The sequence below is a fragment of the Apium graveolens genome, chromosome 8, assembly GCF_009905375.1.
Source record: "Apium graveolens cultivar Ventura chromosome 8, ASM990537v1, whole genome shotgun sequence".
In the NCBI taxonomy this organism is placed as follows: domain Eukaryota; kingdom Viridiplantae; phylum Streptophyta; class Magnoliopsida; order Apiales; family Apiaceae; genus Apium; species Apium graveolens.
This window is the reverse complement of record NC_133654.1, coordinates 54,463,936-54,486,322: the sequence shown is the minus strand read 5'-3', so window position 1 is coordinate 54,486,322 and position 22,387 is coordinate 54,463,936.

Here is a 22,387-nt window from a genome sequence, read left to right as displayed (position 1 = left end):
AGTAGAGAAAATTTTAAATTATCAAAACTTGTAGAGACCCTGGCTTCATATAAACTGCCATGTCTCACACCAGTCAATGTGATCTTTCCATCATACTTACTAAAAATTTCACAATGCTCCTTATAAAAGTTGACATGGTAACCTCTGTCACATATTTGACTCACACTAATCAGATTATGCTTGAGTCCTGCAACTAGAGCTACATTTTCAATGATGACATTTCCAACTTTGATTTTGCCATATCTGTTACGATCGACATTTTGTGTAATATTATTTGCGAACTCTGTATAACATTAGAGCCGACTATAAATATAGTTATTGATTGTACATTTGTGTGAATGGAATTTGCTGCATTATAAATTGCTTTATTTATAATATGAATTTTTCAAACCGAGAGTTTTATTAATTTCTCTTATTCTTGATTTATAGAGAATATTCTTTACCATGGGAAAATTATCTTTTAAAATTATTTCATTCACAAAACTTATCTCATAAAATTTCTAAAAATCCAAGTTATTTTATGGTATAATATTTATAATTTTTGAATTTTTATTTTATTTTATAAAAATAAATCCTTGAAAATTAGTTGTTTAGTAATTAGCAAATTACACGGATACCCTTGCATGCAAATACCCTCCCATTGAACTTAAAGGGCTAAAAAGACAATTTCAACCCCACTGACTCTCATTTTACTAGCCAAATTACTTCTTTGTCCTTGCATGCAAAATGACCCAATTCTTGCTAGAGGGTTACTTTTGTCAATTACTAATTCCACTCACAATTGGTCAAATCAAAACCATAAAACAAGCACAAGTTGTCATGATCATTTCATTTTTCACTCTACACTCCACCCTCACCTCACTATCTCCTCCCTCTCATCTCCTCCCTCTTGGCTCAACCCCCTCTCAGCTTTCCCATAGCCGAAGCCCCCACCCCCCCTTCTTTTTCTTCATTCTTTCACTCAAACATCCATCATATATTCAAGTAATCTTAAGCCCTATATGTTGTTCATATATATTTTAAAAAGTTTAGAGTGAAAAGTTTAAGTTTTGATCTTGCATGTCATAGTTTAACTAGAACTCAAAATACAATCTTGATTCTCATGGATTTAAGGTTGTATTATTGAGGGAACTACAAGGAATGGTGAAATGCCAAGTCATGAGAGTGAAGCTCTTGTTTTTAAGGGTCATTTCCCTTCCATTTCATTCGGCTATGACCATAAGGGAGCCGAATGAATGGTTCTTAATGATGTTTCTTTGTGGCCTTGTTGATTTTGAATGTTTATGTGATGATAGCTTGGTTTTGGAAGTAAAAACTTGATAAAACCCTTTGCATGCTAAGTGATCATTTAGTTATAGTTAATGCTAGTCTTGCATGTTGATTTTATGATAAAATATATTATGGAAATCATATTATTTTGGCTTGCAAATTCGAAGGCATGCATGCATAGATTCAACTCATGATTTTTGAAAGTTCTTGATCATTTGGATTGATAATTGTTAATAGGCTTTAATTTCAGTTGAGTTAAGATATTGATTTTGATTTGTGCTCCTTGATATGTGATTTTAATTTGAATATATATGTAATATTTAAGTGGTTATTTTCGAAAAGTTAATGACTCGTAATTAGTATATTGTGTTAACTCTTGTTTTGCTATATTGCACCTTTGGTAAGGATGATCTCCACTAAGATAATATTGAGTGTGGGAGTAGTAGTTCAGTAGATTTCCTTGGTTGAGGTTAGGTTTGGGTTTTGATTGATGTTTGGTTGGGTTTGTCAAGTGAGAATCATGGTGGAAAGGGGAGCATTAGATTCTGCAGAATTTCAGTTTGGTACCATGAGGTTTAGAGTGAGATTTGACCTTGTCATTATCATGCACTTTGAGGCCCAAGTCACCAGAACTTAGAACTATGAGTATACTTTAGGTTTTAGGTGTTTGTTAGAGGTTTGTAGGTTGTTTGGTTAGGTGCACGAGTGAAAACACTAAATCTGTCCAACAAGGGACAGTTTTGCTACAACTTAGAAATGGGAAGTTTTGACCATGTCATAGGTAGGCCCTCATTAGGCCCTATTTGGCCTTAGTTAGAGGGAGTGTCAGGGGAGTTGTTCCAGCAATAGTTAATAGGATTTGAGTTAGAATCATGTGTCACAAGTTAGTTCAAATCAGGACCCTTTTCTGTTCCCAAAACAGGGGAAACGCGGACTTTAAGCTTAGGCATAGGGAGGGCCAAGCTAGCCCTTTGAGCCACACCAAGTTTGGGAGTTGACTTATGATTATAAGAGTCTAGTGTAGCAGTTTTAGAGGTAAACTTGAAGTGTAAGAGTGTCAAATGCACCCAAGAAACCATAGATGTCATCCTGAAATCACTATAATGAGCACATTCACCTATCATATAGTTTTAGAGCACTTATGAGTGAAGATTTGGTTGACCACCATAGATGAAAGATAGTATAAGGTCATTAGAGTTAAAGGCCTAAGTCAGGGTCAATAGGAATTGGATGGTTTAGTAAAGGCACTTCGAGTTAGGAGGTCAAAATTAGGAGTTTTGTCTAGTTTAGCGACCAAGTGACTTAAGTAAGTGGAGTGAGATCATCCAAGCTTAGTGATGCAATATAGTGTGTGCTATATTATTTTGTACTTAAATATGGTATGTGAGCATATGTGGCTGTGTACTATTATGATTATAAGGTGATTGTAAATATGTGTGTATATAGGCCTAAGTGTCATTGTGTTTAATTTCGGTTTACAAATAGGTTGAGTTGGTGAGAATATATTATAATGAGGTTATTATTATTTGTGTAGGATCTCGAGACGAGGGTAAACTTTCCATTAAAGTCGAGTAAAGCTTCCAGTTGCTCCTACCTGCCAGTCAAGTCAAACCTTTCTCAAGGCAAGTGATTCAACCTACCTTTTTGTTTACACTACAAGTGTGCAATAACCAGTTCTTATATATGATGCGAGTATTACCTTGATATGCATGAACCAAGTGGTTTCAAATCTATCTTCATATTATATGAAAATGCCATGAACCCTCAAGTGCTTATTGCAAGTAGTTTAACTTTACTTGAAGATTGCTATGCAAGTAAATCAAAATGTCATACCATGCTATTATACCAAAGTAATTGTGATGTTAAACCATGTGTAAGTTATACTCAGTAACCTCATCTTGATGCCTAAAAGCCAGTCATTCCTTAAAGATTGTTCATGATTGTTTGATAACCCTATCCTTACCCTAAAACATGATACACTGTTATACCTTGAACTGATGCTCACCTTCTTTATATTTTAATACCTATGTCTTATCTGGAACCATAACCTTGAACCTAGTTTGACTTTGTTCCTTTATACTATCTGATAACCTTGCTAAATCTCATTGTCAAAATCTTTGTAAATAGAAACCTTGAAATTCCCTTTATAAAGTATAGTCTAGTTGATCATGGCCTTGAAATTTAGTGGACCTATTCCCAGAGCTTTAAAGTTGATCTAGAACCTTGATTAAGATGTTTACTGTTTAAGAAATTTACTGTCAATTGGCATCAGTTTTTTTTTAAATAAAAAGGTTAAAATTTGGATTTCTAGTCCCAAAGGGGATAAATATTTTCTTTAAATAGTGGATCTGGACTGAGACGTAAGTCCTTTCCGCTCTTAATTTGTAGGCTTAAAAGTTGCCTAGGGATCCCATAAATGTTATAGAACCCAGCGAGGTTCGGGATTACTTCACGGCTGATCACCGGCTGTAATCCGTAGCGTCATAAAATGGTTATTGATAAAGAAATGGTTTTGAATTTTTTTGTTACAAGTAAATTATGCCATCACTCAAAAGTTTATCTCTTGTTATTATTAGCTCTTCCTTACAATTGTTACTCCTTTATTTCGTTTTATGTATTGTATTATATTGTATTGTATAGTACTTGTTGAACATTTGGCTCACTACTTGCTTTCACCCTGATATTACAGCTAGCAGATATGGTTAGATTCAAGCAGACAGCGCGTAAGACTTGTGATGACGATTCGTATGTTCGAGCTCAGGTAGAATAAGTGACCGCTTTGTGTAAGGACTCGATATTAAAATCAGGTTGTAATAGTTAATAGTGTTGGGTTGTTCTAAACCCTAAATTGTAAGATCTTGGATTCGGATGTATTTATTCTTTTGTCAACTATTGTAATAAGTTGTATAATATATATTGTTAAGTTGGGGCGTGACAGGTTTTGGTATCAGAGCTACGGTTTAGAGTCCCTAGACAGCCCAAATAGGTTATAGGATATATGTATAAGTTATAGGATATTATGTGAGAGAGTAGGTTAAGCGAATTTATTATTAATACTCCTCTTATATATATCTATGTATTGCTTGTCAGCAAAGGGCGCATTCCTCATCATCTGAGCCGACTGACACCATTGCTTTCTCCGTGTATGCTGAGTTGAGGCGCGAGTTCGACATGCTTCAGGGAAAGTCCGATCGACTGTTAGACCGATTGAAAAACGTGTATCCGGATAGCCGAAACTATGAGGGAAAGCCTAAGGAACAGATGACTGCGAGACTTAAGACTTTGGCTCAGTACGTCAACACTAAGCTTGATGAGATGCCATCACACCGAGACCGTACCAGCCAGTATATCATCCAGATGGTTGCGGACGAGCTCCAGAGTATTGTGAAGATGCTTCAAGAGGATAAGACTACCAGACCCCGTTCTGACGGAGTGGAGCCTTAGTTCTTTCCATTATCTACCTTTCATGTTATTGTATTGTTAGACCTTGTAGAATTCCATGTTGATTTCCCTTAATTAAGCATTTTGTCCTTAGATTCAGACTTTATTCTAATCTTGATGTACCTCAACCTTAAAATTTCAATTATTATGCACTATCGTTCTATTTGCTTTCAATTGTTTTTTTTTTCTCCTTTATATGCATCACCCTTATTGTTTAATTTGAAACCCGACCTCATATGTGATTAGAATGTCATGTGACACCCTACCCTCAAATTATCTTATTGTTCATACCTGTTTTAATATTAATTTTATTTCAGGATCATGCCACCCAAAAAAAAGAACCCAACAACCATATCTACCACAGATCCTAATATTCTTCGATTACTGGAAACCTTACAACAACAAACAAATTATATAGCTCAACAAAAAAGAACTCTTCAACAACAATTTGAAAACCAAGATAACCGTGAACCACACCAACCACCTGATCCACCAGTACCACCTCGACCAGTTGTCACTTTCAAGGCTTTTCAGAATGTGAACCCACCTGCATTTCATGTACCACTGATCCAGTAATAACTAACACATGGATTAAGGAAATGGAAAGATCTTTTGAATTGGTACAGTTAGGGGACGATCAGAAGACACCATATGCTACTTACTTCCTGAAGGGTGAAGTCATCTATTGGTGGGATTCAGTGAAAGCTATGGAGGCAAATCAGTAAGTTTCTTGGGAAAGGTTTAAGAAGTTATTTTTGGAAAAGTATTACCCTAAGTACATGCAGAATCAAATGGAGCTTAAATTTCTTGAATTGAAATAAGGGATTATGACTGTATTGGAGTATGAGAAGAAGTTTACGGAACTTTCAAGGTTTGTGACAAAGTATACCAACAGTGAGGAGGAAAAAGCAAAGAGATTCCAACAAGGATTAGAGTCTTGGAACAGAGATAGAGTGGCTATGTTTGAGCTTGATACTTATGCAGGAGTAGTACAGAAAGCTGCTCTGATTGAGAGTAATGGGATGCAGTCAAGAAAGGAAAAGGATAACAAGAAGAGGAAGGTTCCATTTTATGGAGAAAAGTCTGAAGCTGGAAGCTCACAAGAAAGGAGTGTGAAAAGGATTGGATTCCACAAAGGCGGAAATTTTCAGAAGAAGGGAAATTTGAATAAAATAAAAGAATCAAAGGGACACAAGTCCTTTCCGCTCTTAATTTGTAGGCTTAAAAGTTGCCTAGGGATCCCATAAATGTTCTAGAACCCAGCGAGGTTCGGGATTACTTCGCGGCTGATCACCGACTATAATCCGTAGCGTCATAAAATGGCTTTTGATAAAGATATGGTTTTGAATTGTTTTATTACAAGTAAATGATGCCATCACTCAAAAGTTTGTCTCTTGTTATTGTTAGCTCTTCCTTCACATTATTACTCCTTTATTTCCTTTTATATATTGTATTGTATAGTACTTGTTGAACATTTGGCTCACTACTTGCTTTCACCCTGATATTACAGCTAGCAGATATGGTTAGATTCAAGCAGACAGTGCGTAAGACTTGTGATGCCGATTCGTATGTTCGAGCTCAGGTAGAATAAGTGACCATTTTGTGTGAGGACTCTATATTAAAAATCAGGTTGTAATAGTTAATAGTGTTGGGCTGTTCCAAACCCTAAACTGTAAGATCTTGGATTCAGATGTATTTATTCTTTTGTTAACTATTGTAATAAGTTATATAATATATATTATTAAGTCGGGGCGTGACAATATCCCAAGACTTTTCCTAAGTTTCCATCTCCATAAGAAACGCTTGGGCTAGCTTTCTCCTCAAATTTTGATAGCAGGGATTTATAACCAGTCATATGTCCTGAGCATCCACTATCCAAGACTAGAGCATTCCTCCTGTCACCCTGCAATCAGTAATTTGAATCAATTAATATTTTTAAGGACCCAGACTTGCTTGGATCTTTTGGCCTTTTTAAGTTTGTTAACATATGCATCAGAAGACTTTTTATCAGAATTTATGTTAACATCCTTACTATCAGTATTTATACATGCAAAAATAGATTTTGCTTTAATTGAAGAGGGTTTCAGTTTATAATAATTATAATACAAACTGTGATACTCTTTACATGTATAGATAAAATGCCAAATACTTCCACAATGAAAACAAGGACTTTGTGGTTTATATCTAACTGTTCTATTCCTAAACTCTGATTTGGAAGGAACATTTTTTATCATTTTATTCTTCTTGCAAGAGTTAGCAAGATGATTAGTGCTACCACAGTTTGAACAGGTCTTTCTAGGTACATTAGGAGGAGTCACGAAATTTCTATTCTTATTAATACCTACCTTTCCATTCCTATTTTTCCTAGACCTTTTCCACTTGTCTTTCATGTGTAGATCCTTCAACTTTTGCTTAAGCTGTTTCTGAGTCATTGAACCAATATTTACAGAATTTGTGTGAAATTGTTCACTCTTTTTCAATAATTAAGTTTGATCTAGATGCTAAGGTAGTACCTTTCTCATGAATTGAGTTAACAATATTAGCACTAGAATTAAACTTAATTGTCTTTATTTGAACCTTGTTCAGTTTGACCTTGCTATCAGTTTTTATTGGTTCCGTTATCTCGGTTTATTTTCCAATTTTCTTATCAGAATTAGATCTTGCTGAATATCCTAATCCTGATCCCCAACAACCATTCTTTATAATTTCCTGAGTTGATTTTCCTGAGTTAGTCCAAAGTTTAATGACTTCTCTTTCTTTTTCTAGCTCCTTCTCTAGATAAGCATGTTTTTTAACAATTTTTCTTTAACATAAACAACATTATCTCTTTCTTTTTGAATTTCTAGCATAGAAAGCAACTCAATTTCTAGGTAATCATTCCTTTTCTTAAACACATATTTTTCACACTTAATTATATTATTCTCTAAGGTTTTATCCCTAAAACAAGCATTGAGAGACTTAAGACATAATCTTAAGTCATAGATATCATCAGTATCAAAAGCAAGAGTAGATCAAGGTACCTTTAATTCAGCATTGTCATCCTCAGCATCAGTTTTTGCCATGAGAGCATAATTAACTCCATCATATGAATCTGATGAATTATCCCAGTTTCTCTTCCTTGAGATCAAGTATTGTTTATTATCAGCTCTGGGTTTTCTGCAGTCAGCTGCAAAGTCTCCAATTCCATCACAGTTGTAACATCTCCCTTTTGACTTGTCAAGTTTTCCAGATCTTGATTCCTTCCATTCAGTATTTCTCCTGTTGTTCCTCTTATCTGAGTTTGAGGAACTGGAACCTTTTCTAGAAAATCTTCTCCCTTTCTTGAAATTCTTGTAGACCATCTTCTTGAAGCTTTTAACCAGTAGGGAAGCTATTTGTTCCATATCTTTATTATTGTTATGATCGCTGTCAGTATCTGATTCAGTATCATTATTTGAGTCATCATCAGAATTTGATGATTCAATATCTAACTTTGCAATCATGGCTTTACCTTTGGAGTAGCTTTTTCTCCTAGCCTTCTCCTTTGGCTTTTCTTCAACCTTGAGTGCAACTGTTCTAGATTTTGATCCTTTCCTCTTGCTTCTTTGCTCCATCTCTAGTTCATGAGTTTTCATAATTCCATAGATCTCATCTATAGGTGTGTCATTAAGTTCATAGCTATCCCTTATTGATGTGACTTTATAGTCCCACTTTTCAGGGAGAGCAAGTAGGAACTTCAGGTTTGATTCCTCCTAATCATATTCGTTATCGACAAGGGATAAGTCATTCAGCAATTTCTGAAATCTATCATAGATCTCAGTTAAGGACTCATTGTCCCTTAAGTCAAAGTGCTAATATTCTTGAGGAAGTAATGTCCTCCTGTTCTTCTTAATAGCAGTTGTACCTTGACACTTTACTTCTAAAGCATCCCATATCTCTTTTGTTGTCTTACATCCAATGACTCTAATGGACATAACACTATCAAGACTTGTTAGGAATATGTTATGTACTTGATGATAACTTGAACAAAACACTTAGTAGATATTGTTTAGTGCATTTGTAGCTTTCAACGGATGATCACTTCAACATCCATTGAAAGAGTAGCTTATGTTACAATTAAATTAGTAGCACATTTCGGCATATTATAATGCCTTAGTGAACTAGATGTTATAGAATGTTTAAGTCATGTTGACTACTAGATTGATATGCAAGATAGGTTGGTTAATTGTAAATATTAGATGCCTTGTAATCTTGTATATAAGAAGTAGAGTTAATTGCTATGAAGATAGTCTCAACGGATGTTCCACAAGGCCTCAACGGATGATCAACTAAAGTCTCAACGGATGATCAACCAGACTCCCTACGGATGTTCAACAAAGTCTCAACGGATGATTCCACAGAGCTTCAACGGATGATCAATCTGAGTTTCAATGGATGAACAAATTCAAAAGAGCAGTTGATAGTGACTTGACAGTCACATGCATTGATTATATGCAAATGGAAAGTGGCAGCCTAATTACAGGTTTTAGAGAACAAAGAAGCATTTCCATTTCCATGCTAAACTAAAGATATTCAAAGATGCTGGATAGAGAACTGAAGAAGCATGAGATTAGACTAAAAACATTTTATCTTATTTGTTTGTCTCTTTATCATGTAACTTGGTGATATATAAACCAAGAGTAGCAAGTAGAACATTATCCAAGTTAGTAAGCAATTACCACAGAAATAGAAAAAGCTAAATCTGTAAAGAATTTCTCTGTTCTTGTAGTTCAACTTGTAAGCAGCTGTGTACAACATTGTAACACAGAGTTCTCTACTTAATATATATCTCTGGTGGAAAAGTTCAATCCACTAGAAAGTTTTTAAATACTTGTATTTGACTACTTTTTATTTTAATTTCATCAATACTTTCATTCCGCACCATAGCCAAATCAAACACAGTTATATAGTCATAGTAGAATTGTTCTTAAAATTGAAAAGGTAGCCAGAATTACATTCAACCCCCTTCTGTAATTCTTTATTAGATTGTTTGGGAATAACAATTGGTATTAGAGCAGGCTCTTGAACAACAAAGAGTTTAAAGATCACAACAACCAACAAGATGAGCAGAAAAGATGTTGGAGTAAAAATTCCTATTATGGACAAAGACAACTATCACCATTAGAAGGTGAAGATGCACATGCATCTCCTGTCACAAGATGAAGGATATGTGGACTGTATTGAGAAAGGTCCACATGTTCCTATAAGACCTACTACAGGAAATGAGCCATCCATCCCAAAGCCTAGAGTAGAATGGTCTGATCCAGATATTGATCAAGTTCACAAGGGTAAGAAGGCCATGAATATTCTGTTTAATCGTGTTGATGGTGACATGTTTGACAACATCATAAACTACAAAACTACTAAGGATGTCTGGGATACAATTCAAGTAATATGTGATGGAACTGAATAGGTAAGGGGAAAACCAAATGCAACTCTGGATTCAGCAATATGAGCATTTTCATAGTGAAGAAAGTAAGTCACTCACTGACATTTTTAGTAGATTTCAAAAACTGTTGGATGCTCTAAAGTTGCGTGGAAGAGTGTATCAAACAAAGGAATCAAACCTCAAAATCCTTAGATCTCTACCAAAGGAATGGAAGCCTATGACAGTCTCATTAAGAAACTCTCAAGATTACAAGGAATTTACCTTGGACAGACTGTATGGGATTCTAAAGACCTATGTGCTTGAAACAGAGCAAGATGAGAAGCTGGAGAAAGGAATAAAGAAAGGAGGATCCATTACATTGGTTGCTGAGCAAGAAAAGGAGAAGGAGATAAAGGTTGAAGCTGTTGAATCTGCACCAAACCCTAGAGTTTGTGAAGGAAAGGGAAAAGGGATAGTAGCTGAACATGAAGAACATCTTAGTCAAGATGACATAGATGATCATCTGGCTTTTCTATCCAGGAGGTTTTCCAATATCAAATTCAAGAAGAATTTTGGAGCATCCAAGTCAAACAGAAACATGGTTGACAAGTCTAAATTCAAGTGTTTCAAGTATAGCTTGGCAGGTCATTTTGCTAGCGAATGCAGAAAGTCTAATTCTGGCAAAAAGAAGTTTGAGCCTGTGGATTACAAGCAGAAATATTTTGAGTTGCTCAAACAAAAGGAAAGGGCTTTCATCGCACAGGATAATGACTGGGCTGCAGATGGACTAGAAGAGGATGATGATATAAACTATGTCAATCTAGCACTTATGGCCAAATCAGATGAAACAAAAGTAAGTTCATCAAGTAATCAGATAATCACCACTAATCTAGCACATTTATCTAAAGCTGAGTGTAATGATGCTATAAATGACATGTCTACTGAATTATATCATCTGAGTGTTACACTCAAATCTTTCACTAAAGAAAACACAAAAATTAAAGAGAACAATTTGTTTTTAAGTAAAAGAAACAATGTGCTAGAGACTCAATTTGTTGAGTTTGAAAAATTGAAGATAGAGTACAAGACTGCCAAAGATGAACTAACTGGATCCTTAAAGAAAGAGGATATTTTAAGAAAGCAACTTCAACGAGAACAGAAGGTAATTAAGGCATGGAAATCATCTAGAGATGTCTATGCTCAAATCACTAAAGTTCAAGGTATAGAATCATTCTGTGATGAAGCCTGGAAAAAGAGCAAGGAGAAACTTGATCCCAATTTGGTTGAAGGACTTTTAGCGGACGTGGATTCGATGAATGATGAATGTTATCTATCGAATGATCAAAAGGATTATCCGTCGAAAGGCAAGGAACCACATCCGTTGAGTGAAAGTAAGCCAGTTAGCAAAGCCAAGCTAGCTAAATTAAATGAGAAATATGGATCAGTTTCTAAGAACTTTGTTCCAGGAGAAGCAAGTCAACTGAAAAAGGATAAGAGAGTCAATATAGGACATTTGTCAATCAAGCAATTGAATGACAGACTGGAGAAAATTGAGGTTAAAACAGAATCTAAAAGGAAAAATAATAGGAATGGGAAAGTAGGAATTAACAAACATAACAACTACACACCTGATAAATATGCACCTATAAAAAATGTGTGAAGTGTGGTAGTGTTAACCATTTGTCTGCTAATTACAAACTTGCTATGCCTGCTCCCATGTCTGTACCTCATTTATTTCCTAGTATGCGTACAGTGCTTGTGAATGTTATGCCTGCACATAATTTGAATGCACAGCTTTCTAATATGGCATTTGTACAAAATCATTACTATGCTGCATTTAGTATGCCACAAATGCCATTTAGTATGCCACAAATGCCATTTAGCATGCCTGACTGGAATAACATGTTTGCACAGAATATGTCTTTCCATGTTAACCAACATGTGCATGATAATTCTGCAATGATAAAAGGTTTTAAGGGTTCTACTAAATTGACTAAGGATGAATTCTAAATGCCTAAGTCAAATGAGGACAAGCTTAAGAAACCTAAGAAAAAGGCTAACAAAACAGGACCCAATGAAACTTGGGTACCAGAATCAACTTGATTTGATTTTTTTGTGTGCAGGGAAACAGAAAGAATCTTTGATATTTGAATAGTGGGTGCTCAAGGCACATGACTGCAGATTCTACCCTGCTCACTGAGTTTAAGGAGAGAGTTGGCCCAAGTATCACTTTTGGAGATGACAGCAAGGGTTGTACTATGGGATATGGCTTGCTTTCAAAGGATAATGTGATCATTGAGGAAGTTTCCCTAGTGGATGGACTCAAGCACAATGTGTTGGGTATCAGTCATCTTTGTGAAAAGGGTAACTCAGAACTTTCAATTCTGAAGCATGTGTTGTGACCAACAAGAAAAGCAACAAAGTGGTTCTCACTGGAGTGAGAAAAGGAAATGTATATCTAGCTGACTTTAACTCATCAAATGCAGAATATGTTACTTGTCTATTTAGCAAGGCAAGTCAAGATAAAAGTTGGCTATGGCACAAGAAGTTGTCCCACCTTAACTTCAAGACTATGAATGAGCTAGTCAGGAAAGATTTGGTAAGAGGTATTCCACAAGTTGAATTCTCAAAGGATAGATTGTGTGATGCATGTCAAAAGGGAAAACAGATCAAGGCATCATTCAGAAAGAAGCTTGATTCAACAATTAAAGAACCTTTATAACTATTTTACATGGATTTATTTGGACCAGTCAATATATTGCCCATCTCAAGGAAATGATACTACCTAGTAATTGTAGATGATTTCTCAAAGTTCCCTTGGATATATTTTCTAAAATCTAAAGATGAAGCTAGTGAAATCATCATCAATAACATAAGGCAAGTTAACAATCATCTTGATTTCAAAGTTAGAAGAATCAGGAGTGATAATAGAACCGAGTTCAAGAATTTTTTGATGAGATTATTTTGTGAAGAAAATGGGATCATGCATGAGTTTTTAGCAGCAAGAACCCCACAACAAAATCGAGCGGTGGAAAGGAAAAACAGATCTCTTATTGAAGCTGCAAAAACAATGTTAGAAGAATTAAAGTTACCTACATAATTCTGGGCTAAAGTTGTAAACACTGCATGTGTTAGGTCCCAATATGTTTGTAGAAGGGGGGTTGAATACAAACTATACCGTTTAATTGAATTTAATACGGAATAAAAAAGTGAAACAAAATTCAAGTTAAATAAAACTATTATTAAACTTGAAAGGTGTTACAACAACGGTATCATTTACAAGGGATTAATCTCAAATGGATTATCACAAATTTAGAATAAATTCGACATGAATTATTTCTATTTTTGTAATAAAATAGAATCAAATGCTAGAAGCAATTTGAGATTAAGTTCTAGGGATTTTGACCCGCAAGATAGTTACACAAGAACAAGAGAATGATTTCTAGTGGTTTAGATTTAACTTTATTTGCTAGAAATTACTGGTCTTAAATCTGCAGCAGTGAGAGATGATATGCTTCTGCGGCTGCTGTTGTTTTTTGTTCTTGAGTAGATGAAGTGTATTCAATGTATATTGAATGATCTGCTGCTCCTTGTATTTTATAATTTAATCAACAGAACTGAATTGAACTGGCAAGACAATCTGAGAATTGGCATGACTTTCGGTGAGATAATCTGATTAAACTAGAAAGTCAATCGGCATGACAATCTGTTGAAATAGCAAGACAATCGGCATGACAATCTGTTGAACTAGCAAGATAATCGGCATGACAATCTGATTGAACTGGCATGACTTTCGGTATGACAATTGATTTTCATACCAGTTTAAATGATTGTCTTGCTGAATTAATATTGAATGTAAATTCAAAATAAATTCTGAAAATTCGTAATATTAATTCAGAATTAATTAATAAATTAATTCAATTAATCAATAAATTAATCTTTGCAGTTATAATTTATTTTCTTAATTAAATTATATAACTTGATTAATTAATAGAGAATTAATACTACTCTTGAAGAACAACCATTTTTCTGAAAATCTTCTGAAAATTATGAATCAATTCCACCACTTCAATGTTGACACTCGATGTATTGTCTGGTTCATGGGTGACTAACTTCTGTGACGTTTCTTCATGACTTGACTTTGATAACTTGATTTTCTTCAGATTATCTGAAACCCTGACAAGATCTCTGTCACTTGATTAAATCCACAATCTTGAATTATTACTGAGGCTTGATCAATTTCTTAAACTTCTTCCAGTGAATTAGTTCCTCAAGTCTGTAGATGAACATTGTTTCTGAATCCTTTGACATATATTACTTTGAGAGATCTCTTTGACGGTAGATCCACTATTTACTTGTTACATTCTTATTTGAGTTGAGTTAAATCCTCGAATAAACAAATAGGCTGTGATATATGCCTTTCTATCTCCCCCTATTTTTTTGTTAGACAATAACAACAAATACCTAGAGGATAACTCAATTAACAAATAAGAAAAAGTTGTAAACATAATTACAAAGTAAATAGCAGAATAGTTCTGGATTATATTTAACATTTTCCAGATTCCAAATAGATATTCCTCTAGACTGAACATATCTTCAAGTAGTTTCATCTTCATTTCCTTGGTTCTTCCTATCTCTGCCTGATAATACTTCTCAGTCTTGAAGTAATTATCAGCGGCTTCTTTTGTACAACCACATTTCCTGTTGAGAAGCGCATATCTCTCTTTCTTCTCCCCCTATGAGAATCAACTGCTTAAAGGAGATCACCTTCATTTACCACATCTCCCGTACAATAGGATCCACAGATAAAAACCAATGGTACTCCCCTTTTGGAAAATAGCTTCTTCCCTTATGAAGAATAGTGATGAACCAAACTACTTCTTCTGATTACTAGGAAACCACCTTGTGTTTACCACCTCTCCCGTACAATAGGATCCGTAGTTACAAACAACAATGGTGTGGTGAAGTGTACATGTGCTTTACCTTTTTCTTTTTCTTTCCTCCCTGCTATTTTTCCCCCTTAGTTGAGGAATCCTCCAAACTATTACTTAAGCTTTTATCTCCCCCTTAGAGAAAGAATGTATGTCGTTGTCTGAAGGAGTTCTCATATTCCACTTGGTTGGAAAAGAAATAACAAGTAGTTTCTCTTTCTTCCTCACTGTGAGTGTGTGATTTTGTTTAGTATATCTCACATGTGTTTCACTCTTCTCTCCACTCATGTTTACACTCATTCTCATAAGTGTATCACTCATCTCAAAGCTCCAAAATTCAGTTGTACCTACAAGGAAAATCACCTTAGCCATCCTTAAGGAGGTCGCAGGTGGTGCAATGGGAGTTCGCAAATCCCCATCCTTGTAGGGTTCCAGATTTGAACTCTGGGAAGGTAAACAATAATCTAACGAATTTGGCATAAAGATTAAAGTTCCCTTCTAATGTCTGTGAAGACATTTTCTTGTGACACATCAGGTAATATCTGAATCATTGTCAACAAGTTGCCGATCTGTGACTATGTCAGATCCACTATCCGCAGATGCATCCAGGGGATTTAAACCTGGGGAGGTAGACACTGACCACTAACATATGGCTATTGGATCAGTATCCTCTCCTAACACCTGTAAAGGCAATTGGTCCATTAAAGAACCTTGAATAATCGAATCTGACCTTAAAATGGTCGAAACTCTTGTTTCTGTCAACTCCTCCTCTGTATGTGTAACCTTTCCTTGTGCATCAAGAATTGTTTATGTTTGAGGTGGTGACACTACATCGGATACCCTGGCCGACATGAAAATTTCAATAGACGCACCCTGTTTAGAGGATGAATCTAGTAACTGTTTTTGTGCCTTTTCGGCCATTACATCTTTTTGAGAAGATGTATGGGGGCTAGCAGTCGTCTCGGTTTAAATACTACTCATCTTTGTAGGAGACAGACCTGTTGGGTTGACTTTAGAACCTTCCTTATGTGGTGCACTAAGGCACTATCTCCCTCACGCTCATTCATACTTCATTTTAGTGGTAAGAGAGTGTTGGTTGGTTCTATTTATGTGTTTGTCTTTACAGACTGGGATAGAAGTTGTGGGTTTTCAACCTCATGACTATCAATGAAAAAAGGCCATTGGAGGCTGAACCTGTATCACAGAACATATGGCAATAGAGATAAAATATACTTAAGATCTATAATGAATGAAAATTATACATTTAAATTTTTTGAGAGAAATGATGTACAATAGTGATTTCAAAAGATTTTAATGAAATAAGAAATCACTAATGTAGAAAGAAGTTTGATTTTCTCCTAAAACTGTTCGAGTGCACAAGTCTGTTTATAGAAAAACATATAATATTATCAATATATCACTGCACATATAAGACAATATGTTTGTGCCTAGTGATAAGAGAGTTATTAATATAACGAATCTACTAGTTCATATTAAACTGTAACTTCAGTTAGAGTGCCATACCATGTCCTTGATGATTGCTTGAGTAGTACACTAGTTCATACCAACCTGAAGTGAGATTGTGAAGAAGACATTGCATAGTCCAATAGATTTGCAACTGCAAAGTCCATGAACTGTGGTGCATTGACTTCCTCTTTTGACTCACCAACCAGGAGTGCACTTGTACACATCTTCAATGATAACATTTTTAGCTTGCAAACAGCCATATCCCTCAGTTAAACCTTTGTTGTTATCTCTAAAGGTAACCACTGGGCCAGCTTTCTCAACCACATTTGATAACAGGGCTCTATCTCCGGTCATATGTCTTGATGATCCACTGTCAAGAATCCACACAGCCGGTTCCACCTATTTAATGCTCTGCAATACAAATGGATTAGACCTTCTTCAGAATCCAAACTTAGCTGGGTTCGACATACTTGTAGAATTGGCCTTTATCAGGCAAAACAATATTCTTTAACTTTTACGTTCTCAACTTTTTCAACGACTGGACATTTGACCTTGTAAACAACCTTAACAAATTTCTGTTCAGGCTTAGACACAAATGTCTCATTTCTAGTCTTAGGAGGACTAGCAGTCTTAGACCTATCATGCTTCCTATTATTCACATGTTGACGAGGAGTAGTCTTATCACTAGAAATATGCTTACCATTAAAATAAGCATACATCAAATTAAAAGCACAAGACATACAATTAGGAACACCACATACTTTATGAGAGGGATTAACAACAGGAAAATTATGCATGGTAGACATGGCATTTTTGTTATCTAACTCATGTGTGTCTGAGTTAGTCTCAGTTACTTTCACAACTTTGACTGGAACTTTCGACACACATGGCTTGGAAACAACCTTCTCATTAGCAAGATCTTCAGCACGTATTTCTTCTTGAATAATAAAGGAGGTCTCATCAAATGGTTCATCAATTGATTTTTTATAGAGGGGTTTATCAATACCCTTAAGCACATGTGGTACTTCCCTGCCTTTAGCACAGACATGAGGAGGGGAGTTTATGCCTAATTCTCCAATAGCAACATTATAATCAAAACCTATTCCCGATGTTTGATTAATAGCTTGCTTATTGTAGAACTCTTTATCCTTCGAACAAGAATTAAAGTAAGCTTTAACCTTTGTCTCAAGACCGGTGATCTTGTCTTTGAGAATAGTTTCGATTTGTCTATAACAGTTAACTCTATTCTCTAGAAAAGATACTTGTTCTTTTAACTTGTCTTGATTAATGTGCAAAAGTTTTAATTCATTGACCTCTTTCTCAAGCTCTTTGATTTGTTGAATTAACAGTTCATTATCATGACGAGCACAATCTAAGGAACCTCCTAGATGATAAACTAATTCAGCATCAGTAAATTTTACCTCTTTTCTTGATGATGAAGTATTTCCATCAATAGCCATAAGAGCAAGATTCCCATCTTTTTCATCTTCACTATCAGTATCATCCCAGCTTCTTCCCTTTGCCAGATAAGCCCTTTCAGAGTTACTCTTCTGATTTGAATCATAAGAGTTCTTCCTTACTTGCTTTGGCTTCCTGCATTCTGTGCTAAAGTGTCCCAACTTATTATAGTTAAAGCATCGAATGGTGCTCTGATCAACCATCCCTGTTTTGTATCCACCACTGCTGGTGTTAGAGGATGAAGATCAACTTTTCTGGAATCTGTTGTAGTTGGACTTGTACTTGAACTTGGGATTTCTCTTGAATCTGACATTGGAGAATCTCTTGAAAATCTGGGCCATTGACTGATCTTCCAATTGCTCCAGCTCTTCCAAGGAGTAAAAATCATCACTGGATTGATTTGTAGTAGGAGGATCATATTCTGCTACTATCACATTTTCCTCAGCCTTGGAAGACTATACCATTCTCTCTGACTATTGAGATTGTTGTTGTTGTTGACCTTCAGCTACTAGAGTAGTAGACGTGCTGACCACTCTACCTTTCCCGTAGACTTCCTTCTGCTGAATCTACTCCAACTCATAGGTTTTTAACACACCATAGAGCATTTCCAAAGAAATCTCACTTAGATCTCTCGCTTCTCTTATGGTAATGATTTTATGTTCAAGATGAGTTGGCAGTGTTAAAAGGAACTTTTTGTTGACCTCCTTGAATGAATATTATTTTCCATTTATGTTCAGGTTGTTGATTAATGCATTGTACCTTTCAAACACTTTAGTAATTCCTTCTCCTGGATTGGATTTAAAATGTTCATACTCAGAGGTTAGGATCTCTAACTCGTTCTCCCTAACTTCCTCTATGCCTTCATTAATCACCTCAATAGTTTCCCAGATGTGTTTGGAATTTTTACAGTTCATCATATGTCTGTTCATCAAGGGATCAAGGGAATCAACTAAAATTAATTGAAGGCTGGCATCCAAGGAGGCTTCTTCCTTTTCAGCAGGAGTAAAATCCTCAGGCTCTTTTGCATAGGTTCTAGCTTTGGTAATTACAACATTGTCTTCTATAACCTCTAGTTCAATAACCATCGGAATTTTTGGACCCTTCTTTAACACGTCCAGATATTTGAGATTTGCAACTTGTAAAACCAAGAGCATCTTCTTCTTCCACATAATATAATTTTCTTTATCAAACAGTGGAATTTTAACGGTTCCAACTTTTCGTGAAGTCATTATGAATTTTTGAAGAAATAAAAATTCAAGGAGTTGAAAAGTCACAAAAGTCTAGGATCCTGGTTTGTTCGTTAATCAGAAGGCTCTGATACCAAATGTTAGGTCCCAATATGTTTGTAGAAGGGGGGTTGAATACAAACTATACCGTTTAATTGAATTTAATGCAGGATAAAAAAGTGAAGCAAAATTCAAGTTAAATAAAACTATTATTAAACTTGAAAGGTGTTACAACAACGGTGTCGTTTATAAGGGATTAATCTCAAATGGATTATCATAAATTTAGAATAAATTCTACATGAACTTTTTCTATTTTTGTAATAAAAAAGAATCAAATGCTAGAAGCAATTTGAGATTAAGTTTTAGGGATTTTGATATGCTAGATAGTTACACAAGAACAAGAGAATGATTTATAGTGGTTTAGATTTAACTTTAATTGATAGAAATTAATGGTCTTGAATTTGCAGCAGTGAGAGATGATATGCTTCTGCGGCTACTGTTGTTTTTTGTTCTTGAGTAGATGAAGTTTATTCAATGTATATTGAATAATATGCTGCTCCTTGTCTTTTATAATTTAATCAACAGAACTGAATTGAACTGGTAAGACAATCTGAGAATTGGCATTACTTTCGGTGAGACAATCTGATTGAACTAGCAAGACAATCGGCATGACAACCTGTTGAACTAGCAAGACAATCGACATGCCAATCTGTTGAACTAGCAAGACAATCGGCATGACAATCTGATTGAACTAGCATGACTTTCGGTATGACAATTGATTGTCATACCAGTTCAAATGATTGTCTTGCTGAATTAATATTGAATGTAAATTCAAAATCAATTCTGAAAATTCATAATATTAATTTAGAATTAATTAATCAATTAATTCAATTAATCAATAAATTAATCCTTGCAGATATAATTTATTTTCTTAAATAAATTATATGACTTAATTAATTAATAGTGAAATAATACTACTCTTGAACAGCAACCATTCTTCTGAAAATCTTCTGAAAATTATGAATCAATTCCACCACTTCAATGTTGACACTCAATGTACTGTCTGGTTCATGAGTGACTAACTTCCGTGACGTTTCTTCATGACTTGACTTTGATAACTTGATTTTCTTCAGATTAAATCCCTGTAATTATCTGATACCCTGACAAGATCTTTATCACTTGATTAAATCCACAATCTTGATTTATATCACTGAGGCTTGATCAATTTCTTGAACTTCTTTCAGTGAATTAATTCCTTAAGTCTGTAGATGAACATTGTTTTTGAAGCCTTTGACAAATGTTACTTTGAGAGATCTCTTTGACGGTAGATCCACTATTTACTTGTTACATTCTTATTTGAGTTGAGTTAAATCCTCGAATAAACAAATAGGCTATCACATATGCCTTTCAGCATGCTACACTCGGAATATTTCTTTGGTCAATCAAGCAAAGTGCTTCACTCCCTACCAATTGTTCATGAATAGGAAACCAAAATTAAACTTTCTTCATGTCTTTGGCTGCAAATACTATATCTTAAGGAATCAAACTGATCAACATGAAAAGTTTGATGCCAAAGCTGATTAGGGAATTTTTGTTGGATATGTAGTTGGAAAAGTATACAGAGTCTACAATCTCAGAACCAACATTGTTGTGGAATCTTTACATGTTGTGTTTGATGATAAAAAGATTGAAGGACTGAAAGATGGAGATTTCATTGAAAGCCTCAAATTTGATAATGTTGAGGTGATTTTAGATGATAGTGATGATGAAAGTGATCAAGAAATCATGTCTAAAGATAATGCAGAAAAATATACAACTAATGAAGCACATAACTCATCATCCATCGAAAGACCAAGTTCATTATCCGTCGAAAGACAATCTGCATCATCTGTCAAAAGGCAAAGATCAACATCCGTTGATCCATCAATAGAAGTTGAAATCCAATACATATCACAAGAAGAAATAACCCCAACTTTAAGTCAAAGATCCATAAACTTAGGGGGAGTTTCTTACAAGCAAAACTCAGTCACACATCAAGAAAACTATGTGGCCTCTTCATCTAGAGATAATCTACCACAACAGAGAAAATGGAATAGAGATTACCCTTTTAAACTAATTATTGGTGACACATCTTCAAGAGTGCAAACAAGGAAAAAAACTCAAGAAGAATGTCTTTATAGCAGCTTTCTATCTCAGGAAGAACCTAAAAAGGTAAAAGAAGCTCTGTTGGATCTTGATTGGGTTTTAGCTATGCAAGAGGAGCTAAACCAATTTGAAAGGAATAAAGTTTGGAAGCTGGTATCCAAGCCTAAAAGAAAGAATCATATTGACACCAAGTGGGTATTCAGAAACAAGATGGATGAAAGTGGCATAGTAGTCAGGAACAAAGCAAGATTGGTTGCTAATGGCTATTGTCAACAAAAAGGAATAGATTTTGATGAAAATTTTTCTCCTGTTGCAAGACTTGAAGCCATCAGAATTTTCTTAGCCTATGCAGCCCATGCCAATTTTAAGGTCTAACAAATGAATGTCAAGACTGCCTTTTAGAATGAAGATTTGGAGGAGGAAGCCTATGTCAGTCAGCCTCCTGGTTTTGAAGATCCAAATTTTCCAGAATATATCTACTACCTTTTGAAGGCACTTTATGGACTAAAGGAAGCACCTAGAGCCTGGTATGACACTTTGTCAAAGTTCCTCTTAGAAAATCATTTCACAAGAGGTATTGTTGATAAAACCTTATTTTATAGAAATGTTAATGGCTCTAGTGCACTTGTTCAAATTTATGTAGATGATATTATATTTGGCTCTACAGATGAAACCTTTGCAAAATATTTGCCAAATTGATGCAAAGTAAATATGAAATGAGCATGATGGGAGAAATAACTTACTTTCTTGATCTACAAGTTAAGCAAGTTAGTGATGGAATATTTATTAGTCATCCCAAATATATTTATGATCTTTTGAAGAAGTTTGACTTAATGGATTGCACATCTGCAAAAAATCCCATGGCCAATGCAACTAAAATTGAATTAAACACTACTGAAAAGTTTGTGGATATTTCAAGTTATAGAGGCATGGTTGGCTTACTTTTATATTTAACAGCCAGTAAGCCAGATATAATGTTTGCTACTTGTCTTTGTGCTATATATCAAGCTGATCCTAGAGAATCTCATTTAGTAGCTATTAAGAGAATTTTCAGATATCTCAAA